Raw genomic sequence first — 16605 nt, 5'->3', positions numbered from 1 at the left:
AAAATAATATTTTAATAGCTGAGAAAATAAGAACCAGAATGCTATTTTGAAAATAAGATATTACCGAGACTGAACAACCACCACAATAAACCACATAAGGAATAATCATTTAAGACTCTCATTCTCATGTTTTCCATACATATAGATGAATACACACACACACACACACACATCTCCAATTCTTGTCAATACAAAAATTATCTGAAGTTTTCCAAATTTAAATTAGCAGCTGATCTCCATTTTCAGTGTGATCTTCCTACTATAAGGAAACTATGGTATATATATGTGGGGTTTCTAATTCATCTGCAATGCTTTCTCAGAACTTTCAGAGTCACTGAAGAGAGGTGATTTCACAGTCTTGGCTTCAAAGAGGACCATAAAAATAGTTCTTGACCCATTTATTAAACTATGTTGTACTCTTAGGAGTAGCTTAAGAAATTGAATGATATATTTCAAACTGTAATACTTTGAGAAAATAAGGAAACAACTTAACTCATAATGAAATTAAGTTTGGGGATATTATATAGATTTATAGATTATGGCTTTATATACAACAATCAGATGGTTATTGGTAGCACATAAACATGAAACCTTTCTTATGTAGAGTAGCGCACTGCCCTCTTTTAGTCACATAAAGCAAATATTTTCCTAACTCTGTTACATCTCTAACTTAAAATAATTATTTATTTCCATGCCTCCTCTCCTATTTTTTTTTCAAGATTTTATTTATTTATTTGATAGACATGAGAGATCACAAGTAGGCAGAGAGGCAGGCAGAGAGAGAGGGGGGAAGCAGGCTCCCTGCTGAGCAGAGAGCCTGATGTGGGGCTCCATCCCAGGATCCTGAGATCATGACATGAGCTGAAGGCAGAGGCTTAAACCACTGAGCCACCCAGGCGCCCTCTCCTTTCATATTCTTTTGTCTACTCCCAAGGGAAACTCATAGGGGACTGCTATCCTACTTGGCCTCAGTGCTGAACACAGTTCTTTTTTTTTTTTTTAATATTTTTATTTATTTGACAGGGAGAGAGAGAGAGAAAGATCACAAGTAGGCAGAGAGAGAGAGGGGAGCAGGCTTCTCGCCGAGCAGAGAGCCTGATGTGGAACTCGATCCCAGGACCCTGAGATCATGACCTGAGCCGAAGGTAGAGGCTTAACCCACTGAGCCACCCAGGTGCCCCCTGAACACAGTTCTTAACTCAATATAGGAGTTCTGATTTTAATTAAATTGGATTTTTTTAAAAGATTTTATTTATTTATTTGACAGAGAGAGATCGCAAGTAGGCAGAGAGGCAGGCAGAGAGAGAGAGGAGGAAGCAGGCTCCCTGCTGAGCAGAGAGCCCGATGCGGGACTCGATCCCAGGACCCTGAGATCATGACCTGAGCCGAAGGCAGCGGCTTAACCCACTGAGCCACCCAGGCGCCCCTTAAATTGGATTTTAAGGATAAAGAAGATATCCCTAAATTCTAGAGAGAGCAGAACAAGACTCTTAGGATCAAAGGTAAAAACATGGACCAACTAGAAAAGCCAACACACAAAGAGGATTTGGACATGATAGCGTTTAAAAAAAAAAAAAAAAACTCTGAAAAACGTTGTAGTAGCCAATAACAGAAAACAAAAACAAAAACAATTTGTTCAGCACAATGGAATATCTTAGTAGTTAAAACATAATGTTAATGTTTCACAGGACAGCTATTTATATACACATAAATCCATTATGCATTCTGAAGAAAAATGTGGGAAAAAAATGGACTTGAATATCTATATAGATGTCTCCTTCTGCTGTTGAAAGCATGATCATTTTGCAATTGCATGGAGTAAACCCTCAGGGGTCACTCAAGAATCGCCAGGTGAACTATTACATTTTGGATTATAGGGAACAGGGACAAATTATCTCCTCTTAGAATGGAGCAATGGTATAGCAACTTGTAAATGGATTTAAGTAGCAATGGCGCAGCACTGAAGACTTATATAAAAGTTTCAAGTATGAATCAATATTTTTTGAAATGGAAAGGTAATACATTACCTCTTAAATTATACCAAGTTTTACTTTTGTTATTCTTAACCAAAAACATCAGTATTCAGAGCATAGACTGTACATTTCCAAAATTTGACATTCATTAGGCTGAAGACATTTTTTCACTGACAGGTTTGAACTTTTTGGATAACCATGAAATTAAATCTCATGAATATAAAGCAGAGTGAAGTTATTTCCTTTTCAGAGAATTAGTGAATTTTAAAAATTTCCTTTAAAAGTTTTTATTAATTATACCAACTGTCCACATACCCGCCTTTTACTAAAATCATTCTATTATGTAAGAACTCTGAGGTCAGAACTGTGTTTTTATTTTTGTCTGATAGATACATACATATTATAGTAATAGATAATCTCCAAAAATGTCAATATAGAACACATAAAGGGCTATTCATTTAGTTCTCCTTAATCAGAAGAAAAATTCTCATGCACAGAAATAAGTACAATTTAAGTTAGGCCTCTGCATATACTAGTACCATTTTAATAAAATCAATCACAAATTATGGTAAGAAAAGTGAAAGTTACATTTATTTGGTCACTTAATGAATTAAAAATTTTATACATCTACCATTTGTTCTTAAAGTCATGATGAATGTGTCAAAAGAAAAAAAAGCTTTTGTCCTCTAAAAGATTTTAATCTATATAAGGACATCGGAGGATATGTAAATCTTAGAGGTGAAAACAAATGAAAATAAAATCAAGTGTCGGTTGAGTTTGAGGAGTTCATTATAGATCCTGGATATCAACCTTTTGTCTGTACTGTCATTTGCAAATATCTTCTTCCAACCCACACGAAACAGACAAACACATCAAAAAATGGGCAGAAGATATGAACAGACACTTCTCCAATCAAGACATACAAATGGCTATCAGACACATGAAAAAATGCTCATCATCATTAGCCCTCAGGGAGATTCAAATTAAAACCACATTGAGATATCACCTTACACCAGTTAGAATGGCCAAAATTAACAAAACAGGAAACAACATGTGTTGGAGAGGATGTGGAGAAAGGGGAACCCTCTTCCACTGTTGGTGGGAATGCAAGTTGGTGCAGCCTCTTTGGAGAACAGTGTGGAGATTCCTCAAGAAATTAAAAATAGAGCTTCCCTATGACCCTGCAATTGCACTCCTGGGTATTTACCCCAAAGACACAGATGTCGTGAAAAGAAGGGCCATCTGTACCCCAATGTTTATAGCAGCAATGGCCACAGTCGCCAAACTATGGAAAGAACCAAGATGCCCTTCAACGGATGAATGGATAAGGAAGATGTGGTCCATATACACTATGGAGTATTATGCCTCCATCAGAAAGGATGAATACCCAACTTTTGTAGCAATATGGACGGGAATGGAAGAGATTATGCTGAGTGAAATAAGTCAAGCAGAGAGAGTCAATTATCATATGGTTTCACTTATTTGTGGAACATAACAAATAGCATGGAGGACAAGGGGCGTTAGAGAGGAGTAGGGAATTTGGGTAAATTGGAAGGGGAAGTGAACCATGAGAGACTATGGACTCTGAAAAACAATCTGAGGGGTTTGAAGTGGCGGGGGGGGGTGGGAGGTTGGGGTACCAGGTGGTGGGTATTATAGAGGGCACGGCTTGCATGGAGCACTGGGTGTGGTGAAAAAATAATGAATAATGTTTTTCTGAAAATAAATAAATTGGAAAAAAGAAATCAAGTGTCGGAATGTGTGGTGCAGAGCAGAAGGAAATGCTAAGTATTTCCTTTGTATCTTCAATGTCACTTATGACACAGACCAGGAAGCCAGATGCAGTGATATTTTTCTAAAACTCAAGGTGATCTATGTGATTTTTATGACCACACACAGTCTGGTTTCTGAATGATTTATGGTCTTCTCAAACCAACGAAGAAGTTAATAATAACAGTATTTCTTTGAAGAATGTTTTCATTTCTTGTATAGCTATTTAAGAGACTAATATTAAGTATAAACCAGGTAAAATTACATAGTTAATGCATAACACATTTCAAAAAAAGTTAGTGTAACAAAAAACACTAACAGTATTATTAAAAGACCTAGGTCTTTCCTCACCTTTCCTAGGAGCAAGAAAATTACCTCTATAAGTTTTCTAGATTAAAATTTAAAGTCTAGAAATTTGGTCTAACTCACATTATGAAGATCAGATGTGCTGAGTGTGACAGCATTTTTTAATGACAAAAAATGCACAGTATACATAAAATATTGGGAAGGTTAGAATTTCTGTAGAGAAATAATAGTTTCACTGATTTTTTGTCCTTCATTCTGTACTACACAACTTCTTTTCTGCTGTAGAAATCAACCAAATTCTCCATGAATTACAAAAATCACATTTATTTATTTTTTTAAAATTTTTTCAATTTATTTATTTTCAGAAAAACAGTATTCATTATTTTTTCACCACACCCAGTGCTCCATGCAATCCGTGCCCTCTATAATACCCACCACTTGGTACCCCAACCTCCCACAAAAATCACATTTATTTTTAACTCATGTTATGTGAAGTCTGCTGGATGGTTGTAGCTCAGATAGCTAGTTCAATTTTTCTAGGTTCTGTTAATTTGACCAGTTTATAGGAAATTCGAAATGGGATATCCATATGAAAATATTCCCTAAGAACTAAATTAATGCACATATATTAGGAATGAATTTTATAAACATGTTTCCTTTTATGTTCTCTTTGTCCAAGACAACACTGTAAGTAGCAAAATGTTATTCACTGCCCTTTTCAAACTAATCTGTTATGATTTTATAAAGAAACAGTCACAAATTTCCATGCTGACTGTTCTAGAAAATCTGTTTTATTTCTTTCAGTGAGCCCCTGATTGCCAACAGTTAGACTCCTTTTTGAATTCAACTTCTTATAGTCATTAATAAGATGAAATTAGTAACATATCACTTGCAGTATTAACATTCTGTCTCAAACTTGTTCTACCAAAGCAACTTCACGAGGTGTATTTTCTACCTCCTGCTTTAACCAGGCTAATACTTTTAACTTCACCAAAACAAAGTATGGACCACTACTTTTTCAGTTTTCTTTAACAGTAAAATTTATAAGCCTCTAGTCAGGTTGCCAAATTTAAAAAAAATTACAAGAGAAGACACAAATTCAAATATCAGAAGTTAGGAAGTGCCCATCACTACTGATCCCATGAACATTGCAACATTAGTAAATGAATATTATTAACAACTCTATGCTCACCAATTTGATAACTTGATGAAATAGAACATTTCCTCAAAGTCATCATCTAAAGAAATTCCCACAAGAAGTTGTATAATCTGAATAGATCTCTATTAAAACAACCAGTTCAGTGGTTAACAACCTTCCTAAATGAAATTACCTGTTGCAGGTGGTTTCACTAGTGATTTCCGACAAACATTTCAATAATAATGTTACCAGTTCTCTAAAATCTACCCAAAAAATACCTAGCAAACCCTTCCTAAGTCATTCTGTAAAATCAAGTATTACTCAAATAACAGAACTGGATGGCAACATGAAGAAAAAAAGAAAAACTACAAACCAAGATGTTTCACGAACACAGATATAAAAAACCAACAACAAAATATTAGTAAAAAAAATTTAACTCTGTATGAAAACAATTATACACCATGAACAAGTGGAATGGATTCCAGGTATATAAGCCTTTATCAACATTTTAAAATTAATTATTATAATCCATCACAACATGTTAGACATGAAAAATTGTATGGATACAGAAGAATTATTTGAAAAATATAATACCGTTAATGATTAATAAAACAAAAAACTTCCAACTAGAAATAGAGGGGAAAGTAATCAAGTTGATTTAAATTAAAACTAATGTTCTATTTAGTGGGTGAGAAACCAGATACTTTCCCCCTAAGATCATCAACAAGGTAAGGCTATATCTCCTTTCACTACCCTTACTAAGCGTTGTATTGGAAATCCTTGCTAACATAGTAAGAAAAAAAAGTACATAAAAGGGACGCAAATTGAAAAAGAAAAAATAAAGGGCAAATGAAAGCACATGACGAGCTGCTCAGTATCTTAGGGCATTAGGGAACTGTAAATTAAGACAAGATACCACTGTACATCTAGAATGATTAAAACCCAAAACACTGACAACACCAAAATACTGATGAGAATGCAGAGCAGCAGAAACTCGCATTCATTGCTTGCTCGAACGAGAATGGTCTCACCACTTACATGCAGAATACAGTTTGGAAGATTTTTTAACGAAGTTCGTCACAGTCTTATCACATGATCCATCAGTTACTCTTCTAAGTATTTACTCAAATGAGTTGAAAACTTACGTTCACACAAAAAGCTGCATGTAAAATTTCTATCACTTCGTTTGTAATTGTAAAATATAGGAAACAACCAAAATGTCATACAATAGGTCAACAGATAAATTGGTACATCCTAACAACAGAAAATTATTTAGCAATAAAAAGAAACAAACCTGAGAGTTTTGAAAAAACAAGGAGAAACCCTAAATGTTTATTACAGAGAAGCCTGTCCACAGAGACTACATATAGCTCCAACTAAATGACGTTCTGAAAAGACAAATATATGGGGATAGTAAAAAGGTAAGTGGTTGCTGGGGATTAAGGTAAGAGTGAAAGACAAGTAGATAGAGCACAGGAAATTACAGGGCAGTGAAAATACTCGGTAGCACGCTGTAATGAAATATATACATGATACTATGCATTTATCAAAACTTCCAGAATATACAACACAAAGGGTGAACTCTAACATAACTATGTACCTCAGGAAATGATAGCATGTCAGTAATGATTCAATTTTAACAAAGGTATCACACTAATGCAGCAAATTACTAACAGGGGAAACTAAAGGACACTCTATGTGGAGGCAGAGGATATATACCAAATTTGCAGTTTCTGCTTCACTTTTCTATAACCCAAAACTAGTCTAAAATATAATCTATTAGTTTCAAGAACTAATTTCTAGTCCCAGTTCCACATGTAAAGAACTTGGAAATTCTTGCTAAGTTATAACAAATAAAAACACTAAACAGACTGAAAAATCAGTAACTCTTCATGGCTCTCTCAGAGAAGACAGGACACAGGGCAAACAAATTACCTGCCCCCAGCCCTGGAGAGACAAACACAGCAAGACCTGGGAGTTACGACTCACCTCAGTAGAGACTAGCAGAAATCACCACTGAAGAACTAGGGTAGGAAACCCCAAAGTGTAGTCGCTCAGCTCCTACAGGCTCAACACAAACAACTCTGAGAGTTAAAAACTCCTGGGGAGAAGAGTCATAAAATGGACCCCACCAGATAGACCTCCAGGAGCCTGAACAGTTTTCCTCAGTAAGAAATGGAGAAAACTTCCCCCACCTGTGCTTTGGGCAGGGGCTGGGGAAAATTTGAAGTTGGTAAATGTAGATAATTACTCAGGACGAAATGCTTGGTATTCTGGAAGTTATTATACTATTCCTTCTACTTTAGTGAATGTTTGAAAACTTCCACAGTAATAAAAACAATGATGGAAAGCTAAAACAAAACAAAACAAATGAAAAGAGCAAACTGCTTTCCTCTTAACAAAGCCTCCCCTCAAGGGAAACTAACCAGGGTCTAACCTGCTGGGGTGTTAGGAGATCCAGCTCACCTATTGAAAGAAAAGTAACCAAGTCCAGCCAGTCTAATTTTCCACAGGAAAGAAGGGAAATACCCAAGTATAAACCATTCTAGCCATCCTGTACCACCTAAAGGAAAGGAAAAAAGCAAACAAAACAAACTGAGAAATGCATATGAAATTCATAGTTCAGAAGAGGCATACATTAACGAAAACACTCACTAAAGTATCATGAAACTTAATCATAGGACTATAAAATGTGTCGCCTCTCTTCATACCCTATACTACAACACCAAAGGTCTACTTATTTTTTTTTTTTTAAGATTTTATTTATTTATTTGACAGAGATGGAGAGTACAAGCAGGCAGAGCAGCAAGCAGAGGGAGAGAGAGAAACAGGATCCTCATGGAACAGGAAGCCCCATGTGAGGCTTGAATCCAGGACCCTGGCATCATGACCTGAGCCGAAGGCAGCCGCTTACCCAACTGAGCCACCCAGGCGCCCTGCAAAAGTCTATCTATAGCTGGTCCATTTACCCAATAATTCATGTCTGGCTTTGGGAAAAAACAAAGCATACCAAAGGGCAAAGAACACAATCTGAAGAGACAGAGTGGGCATCGGAAACAGACATGGTAAGGATATTGGAATTATCAGGCCAGGAGTTTAAAACAACTGTAATTAATATTCTGAGTGTTATAATGGATGGAGCAGAAAGCACGCAAGAATACATGGGCCATGTGAGCAGAGAAATGCAAATCCTAAGAACCCAAAAGAAATGTTAGAGACAGAACACACTGTGATAGAAATGAAGAACACCTTTGAAGGGCTTGTTAGTCGACTGGACACAGCTGAGGAAAAAAATCTCTGCCCTTGAGAATATCTCCATAAGAGCCTCCAAACCTGGGGGTGGGGGGAAACCCCTCAAAACAGACACAATACAATCAGTAGCAATAGCATCAATGTAGCTCAGGATTGCCCACTAATAAATTCTCCAACTTCCACAAATTTGATGAAAAAGTTGTCCTCAACATACACACTGAAAAGGAAAGCTATTCATTTGTTAATTACCAAGATGTTTTGTTTGTTTTATTAAAACTGAATACTGAAATACAACAGATTAAAACGTAAAACAACTTTTCTTGTCTTAAAGATAGTGGTAAATTACAAAAAAGAAAGAGGAAAAAAGAAAGAAAACAGAAACTACTGGCCAATGGTGCATATTTACTACATAATAATTTCATATTTTCAGTGGAACTAAAATTCTAGACAACCATATAAAGAATATGTGTGTGTATTTTGGGGAGGGGTTTTATATTCTAAAAAAAATTTTTTTTAAAGATTTTATTTGACAGAGATCACCAGTAGGCAGAGGCAGCCAGAGAGACGGGGAGGAGGGGTGGTGCGGGAGTAGGGAGCAGGCTCCCTCCTGAGCAGAGAGCCTGATGCGGGCCTTGATCCCAGGACCCACCCCACCCAGAGGCTCAACCGACTGAGTCACCCAGGTGCCCTTGTTTGTTTTAAAGATTTTATTTATTTATTTGACAGACAGAGGTCACAAATAGGCAGCGAATAGGCAGAGAGAGAGGAAGGGAAGCAGGCTCCCCGCCGAGCAGAGAGCCTGATGCGGGGCTCGATCCCAGGGATCATGACCTGAGCCAAAGGCAGAGGCTTTCACCCACTGAGCCACCCAGGCGCCCCCCCTTGTTTGTTTTTTTGAAGAGTATTTATTTACTGGATATATATAGAGAGACAGCAAGAGAAGGAACACAAGTGAGGGAGTGGGAGAGGGAGGAAACAGGCCTCCTGCTGAGCAGGGAGCCCAACACAGAGCTCCATCCCAGGACCCTGGGATCATGACCTGAACAGACGACAGCCACTTAATCATCTGAGCCACCCAGGTGCCCCTGTGTGCGGTTTTTTGCTGGTAGATAAAACATGCTAATTTACTGGCTATCATCAAAGGACGGGAAAATAACTGAAGGGTTTGGAATTGGGAAAAGATATTTATAGTTTAAATTGAAAAATAACCATAAAAGAAATTTTCATAGAAAATATATGAGCTTATTAAAATCATCTTTTAAAAAAAGAGACTATTAGAATGGAATGAAAAAGAAAACGTGTCATATACAGAATATAATAAGTATATTTAAGGCAAATTTTTTTCAAAATTTTAAAATCAAAGGAATGTAAAAATATTTATTAACAAAATGAAAGGTGAATGGGGGAGACATTTGATTATACAATACAAAATAGAATTAAGACATAAATCTTGACATTCAGTACTGCTTAATATTAACTTCAAATAGAGGTTTGACCAAATTATATAGTATGTAAATTATCTCAATAAAACGGTTTTTTAAAAAAGGTTTCTTTTTGGCATGACCATTAAAGGTAGCAAAGAAGAGCATTGTTTGACATCCAAGCATAGGCTGGCAACTGAAAGCCTACATTAATGTATCACACCATTTCCATTTATTCTCCCCATTCTTTTCTTTTTTAGGATTTTATATATTTATTTTAGAGACAGCACATGCATGGGGAGAGGGGGAGAGAGAATCCCAAACAGACTCCAAGCTGAGTATGGAGCCTGACTCGGGGCTCCCTCCCAAGACTCTGAGATCATGACCAGAGCCAAAATCAAGAGTCACATGCTTAACCCACTGAATTATCAGGGTGCCCCCGCTCCATTCTTCTCAAGCATCACGGGACTTCTATTTTTCCAACTTGGGTTGCAACTTGAGGCAGCCACCTGAGCTGGGATTATCATTGTGATCTGGTGATTCCGTATCAACAGTATTTAAGAACAACTGTCAATTTCATTCTGATTTTCATCCTGTTCTTTATCCACCACCTGAAGAGCTGACTCACCTAAACCATTTTTTTTTTCCATTTCTCTCATTATCATTTTTATGTTTCTGTTAGCCTTCTTTGTTCTTCGGAATGGCTTCTCATTACTAAAGCAATACATGGTAGATATGGTAGCAAGAGGTTGTTTCCTATGTGGTTTATCACCTCTGAACATGAGATTGAAATAAGGTAGCTCAGGCAGAACAAACTGCCTGTATCACAAGACATATGGTTGTTTGGACCAGAGGCACATCACTCTGGCTGGGTGATTGCTTGTCGTCCTAATCTTACCTCGCTTGTACATGTAACATTTTAAGGGCTTCAGGGGATAGTTCGTTATTTAAAGAAGGCTAGAGAGTCAAGTGGTAAAATTTGCAGCATAAACTTGCTCAGTTCATGATTTCATTCATTCCAAATTGGTCAATTCAATTACATCTAAATTCTGGAGAATTTTCTGTGTGTTGAATTATGCTGGGACTCAGCCTGACTAGTCCATTCTGTTCAATTATGTCTACCATGAAATTGTAAGTCTTCCGATCATTCAACTAACAAATCTGAGAGAATGAAGATTAGGGACTTGCTAATATTTTCAAACAAAGTGTCACACTCCTTTGAACTATATCCACAGGCTTCTGAGGTCATCTCTCTCCTGTGTCATATGCCTGGGAGTATAGCTAGTGACTAATGACCATATCTGAATAAAATCATAACTGATGACAGTATTTCTCAAGTTCCCAACAGAATCTTCCTTGTACAATAACACTTTTTATACTTGATGCACCTACTATGACTGGCTCTTATGTTTTTAGCAATTCTACTTACACTAAAAATAAATTACCATAACCAGTTATAGTCGTTCTCAGTCTCCTCCTCTCAATCGTCCTTTCCTTATGAATTTATTTTGCCAACTCAATAGGAGTCAAAACTTTTCACTCATAAATAATAAGCAAACACACACACACACAAACAAACAAACCTCTACCACAGAAGTTTTGCTGCTTCATACTGAGAGTGGGTCAGCAACTGTCCCGGCATTGAAACCTGAGCTCTTTCTTCCCTCGTCCTTGCCCAACCACAAAGTACCCTTGCCATATTGAGTTGTAGGTCTGAAAGTCAATCCTTCCTCTTCAAGATGCCAGCCTGTAAGATCTACAGTGATTAAATAGCAGCAGTGGTCTTGGGTTCTGATTGATAATCAAACTCATAAAGCACAATAGCCTTCACAAAGCTCCAAGTTCATTAGCTTTCATGAAGGTTAAAGCTGAGGGAACAACACGCACAGTGGCCGAAGATCAGTTATCTTTTGACTTTCAGAACCAGCTTCTGAGTATTCCCTAAATTCCATAGTAAGATTATGGCTGAGATTTGACATTGGATTTTTTTTTAGATTTGTATTTATTCATTTATTTCTGTGCATGGGCGAGAGAGAGAGTGAGAGAGTGCACAAGCCACTGAAGAGAGAGAGAAAAACAAAAAAGCAGATGGGATCATGACCTGAGTGGAAGGTGGAGGCTTAACAGACTGAGCCACCCAGGTGCCCCTGATAATTGGATTAAGTAACATGGAGACTGACTGGTTACTTTGACAAAAAAGTTATAATGTTATTATGGGGTGAAAATCTGATTAGAGAGGGTTAATGAGAAATAGAGGAGGCAGTAAAGGCAGAAAGGATAGGTAACACTCTCACTGAGATGTACAACAGAGGAATGGGCAGAGACTTGAAGCAAAGGTCAAGTCAGAAACAGCTTTGAAATGGAAGCATTTGCTGATGGTAATAAACCAGCAGAGTAGGAAAAATAAAATGTGCAGAAGGAAGAGGGAAGCATCACTAGAATGATGTACTTGTGTAGGCAAGAATACTGCACATTGTTGGAGTACTCGGAATATTTCCAGATTGTTCTCATGTGTCATTACGCTACTTACTGTCATTTCAGGCTTCAGAAGAGATAAATAAATGTTAGCAACTCTTTGTTTCATTGCTAGTACTTTTGGCTCCTTTTTAAACATTAGGATTATAATTTCTTGTTGAAATGCTTTAGGATAAATTTTAATTCAGAGAAATGGGAAAATCCACTAATTGTGTCCCTCTTCCATTGTCCTGTGAAGAAATGTTTTCCAAGATTTTAATTGCTCAGAGAAAACTAAGGAAATCAACATCAGTGTAAAGGATCCATGCATAGCTGAGATTTTCTAGGCACTTGGGCAGGAAAAAAATTGTAGCTTACACAACAATGGCACTGTAATCAATGATTTCTGCTGAACTCTTTGCAGAGTATTTACTGGGATTCCAAGTGTGTTTAATATGTAGGAGATGGATCCAATCAGACAAAGAAGGGGAAGGCTTTGCAAATAGGAGGAATGCTCTTCCTTCTCATCTCTGGTTTGAAGTCCCCACTATACTGATTGTGTTGATAGAGTTTTATCTCTCCCATTTGTTCTTGCCTTTGTTGTTGATGACATTAATATATTTTTAGGAACCAAGCATCCAGGGATAACCAGAGAGATGTAGCTCATATCATGCATTACTAGGATGACAGCAGAGATATTATTAGCTGAAAATCTGCTCTCTCAGTACAAGATCAATGGTGGTGGGGTATTAAGGAGGACACATATTGCATGGAGCACTGGATATAGTGCATAAACAGTGAGTCTTGGAACACTGAAAAAATAAAATTAATATATTAAATAAAAAAATAAATAAATACTTGAATATATACAATTTAAAAGATTTAAAAATAAAAATAAATAAAAAATGAAGTGATGCAAAACAAAACAAAAAACATGGAAGCCGTTCTTTTCCTTTTCTATTACTTGCTTCCCAGCAGTCTTGTTCTTGCCTCTAATCAGATTTCTTTAAGTCCAGAGCTATTTAAACATAGCCATATTTCTTATCCTGGACACTCAAATTTGGCCTCTTTTGTTTTTAAGCCCTTATATGAGAGTAAATAAATGACTGAGAGTTTTACTGATCTTTAAGTTAGAGCATAAGCAGTCTGGCCACAGCTACCAGCATCTCATATTTAAGGGAAGGATTCAACTTCAGCATTATGTTCTTTTGCTTTCCCATCACCGAGCATAGATTTGGCTGCAGGTGGATCCAGCAAAGTGCATGTGACCCAATTTGATATACGCCTTTCAAGCAACTTTGACTTCCTCGGCACTCTCACATTCCTGGTGATTTAACGATAATGCTTTCCAGCATGTTATTGGTCTCACATATCAACAAAGTCCTTCATCTAATTCTAATACATGTTTATCATTTTTTTTGAGATTACAATCTTGTTTTCCAAATAAAAATGAAATAAATTACAGTTTGAAATTTATCTCTCAAGATGAAATTCTGCCAAAATGGAATGTTCCATAATTCATATGATTAGCACGGTTTTGCCATTTCTTTTCTGTGTGGCTCTTTTTACAGATGATAGTGTGAGGCCCAGGCAAGCTAATTGATCTCAGGGCACAGAGGTTATGGAGCATCCTGTCCTATTAGTGCTTCTACACAGCTACCAGGAAAAGACAGCATTACCAAAAAATGCTATGGGACATGAAGTCTTCAAATAACCCCAGTGTAATTTTTCAAATTGCTGCCAAATTTCTTCAAAACAGCAGCAATTGTCAGGACTCAGGTATCTGTTCAAGGTAGAATCACTGTTGTTCAAACAGCAAGAGAAAAACAGAGCAGGTGCTCTCTGGTGCTGAAGAGAGGAAGAAAGGCCACTGATTCTATCTATTATTTTGGAAACAACAGATCTCTTCTCTGAACTAGAAGATTAGTGTGGCATTGGCTTTGCCTAAACTAGGCTATTAGTGTGATGACCGAATTTAACAGTATGTGAGATTCTTTTTTTTTTTTTTTTAAAGATTTTTATTTGTTTATTTGACAGAGATCACAAGTAGGCAGAGAGGCAGGCAGAGAGAGAGGGGGAAGCAGGCTCCCTGCTGAGCAGAGAGCCTGATGCAGGGCTTGATCCCAGGACCCTGGGATCATGACCTGAGCTGAAGGCAGAGGCTTAACCCACTGAGCCATCCAGGTGCCCCAGTATGTGAGATTCTTAACTATTATCATAAAAGTGGCAGCGAATACTACCTTGTTATCATCTGAGCAAAACAGCCTATAACATCAGCCTTTACTGGCAGTGACAGCTCCTTTACCCTGGCAATGTTTAAATATTTCACAGAATTCAAAACAGGAGACTAGAGCTTGGATATCTGGTTGACTTATCTGTATGCTTGTCTAGACATCATCTCATAGAAATAGTCAAACCTATGTGTTTGTGGAAAACTTTGATTTTGTGGTGGGTGCTCCAATATCAGGATCAAAAAGAAGTTTAGATAATTTCTGTTGGATTGCCCTCTGGGCATTCTTACAGAATATAATCCTCCATTGAGTGGCCTGGTCTCCCATAATATATTCCCTCCTGCAAAGTCACTTTTCTGAGCCATTTTGACCCCTTCTAGAACTGTATCCCAGAAATACTCAGGCATTCCCACTTTGCCTGGTGTGGACAATCATTCTCTCCAGGCTTTCAAGGGCCACTCTAGCAGTGAATTTGTCCTATTTTCTGGGTCTTCACTGGTTGTTGAACTCTATATTGGGAAAGTGCCCTCAAGGCTATGAATTCTTGTTTACCAGGCCTCAAGTTCTGTCCCTTTCTGCCCTGACACCCTTAAGCAAGCACCACTGTATTCCTCCTGGTACATATTAGCTCATTCCTGCGCCTCCTTTGGAATGTTCATGACCAATTACTAAGGTTCTTGATTAGTTTCAAAACATACTTATTCTTATTTATGCAATCCTTGTTTCCGATTTATCTGTATACTCTTTCTACTTCTGATCTGTTGACTATAAAAGTATTGTAAAGTAGAACAAAGAGGTGGAAGAAAATCATGCTCTAATTTTTTTAAAGATTTAATTTATTTATTTGACAGAGAGAGAGATCACAAGTGGGGAGGCAGGGGGTTGGGGGAAGCAGGCTCCCTGCTGAGCAGAGAGCCCGATGAGGGGCTCCATCCCAAGACCCTGAGACCACGACTTGAGCAGAAGACAGAGGCTTAACCCACTGAGCCACCCAGGCACCCCTCATGCTCTATTTTTAATAACCAGTTGACAAGATAGATTCATTGAGACATTTTCAGACTTACAATAAGAAACACAATGCATGCATTAATATAGGGAGATAACTTGCTTAAAATGGATAGGGTTACTATTTGTTTTATTTTAAAAGGGAGGCTTCATCAGATGAAAAGATAGAAAGCTGGTGTAATTTTATTTTTAAAATATATTCACTTTAATTACATCCATTTATCTGGAAGGAAAATCCTTACCTTTTAGATAGAAGGTGAAATGAAATATCATCTTTAGGAAGAAATAAAATGTTTAGTAGTAACATAGCTATGAAGTAGAGGAGTCTAATAAAGGGAGATTTTCTATTGATAGTATTTCAACAAAAATACTACTGAGTGTTGACCTTTAAATTTTCTCTTCAGTATTGCTTCAAATTTGAGTTGCTAGCACTCTTATCTTGGAATATTATTGGAAATGTACATATATTTTGGAAAGTTAAAAGAGAACCTTGCCCCTGTTGAAACACTCATGCTTTGTTTTCTCACTTGGAAACAGTAAATTGCAAAATGCATTTAAGCAGCTAATTTCCTGCTTGAAAATACTAAATCACTTCTTCTGATTTTCCTTTTGTGTTTTGCTAAGAGGGAACTTGAATCTCATGCCCTCGTAATGATAAGGTGGATACTTTCTGTATTTCTGTTAGGTGTTCTCATTACCATCACTTATAACCTTATATAACAAAGGCCATCACCCACAAGACAAAATAGAGATTAGAAAAATGAAAAACAACATGAGATTTACAAAATACATACATGCATACATACAAAAACTTATTGTCAGCCAACCCTGAGTGATGGTACCAACTACCCAATGCAAATTATGTACATTCATGCTTTAGTTTTTAGAGCATTCTTGTCAAAATTTTGTTATTGTTTCATAAAAATCTTTTTTTTTTACTTCTATGTGTACTACTTGTTTTATGTAGCCTACTGGTTTTAGATAATCAGTTTAAGTACTTTACCTTAAATATTTTTGGTCTATATATAAATACTCAAATATATTAATGAGTCAAA

Source organism: Neovison vison, chromosome 8 (assembly GCF_020171115.1).
Source record: "Neovison vison isolate M4711 chromosome 8, ASM_NN_V1, whole genome shotgun sequence".
Taxonomy (NCBI): Eukaryota; Metazoa; Chordata; class Mammalia; order Carnivora; family Mustelidae; genus Neogale; species Neogale vison.
The sequence above is the reverse complement of the archived record's forward strand: the minus strand, read 5'-3'. Positions refer to the sequence as shown.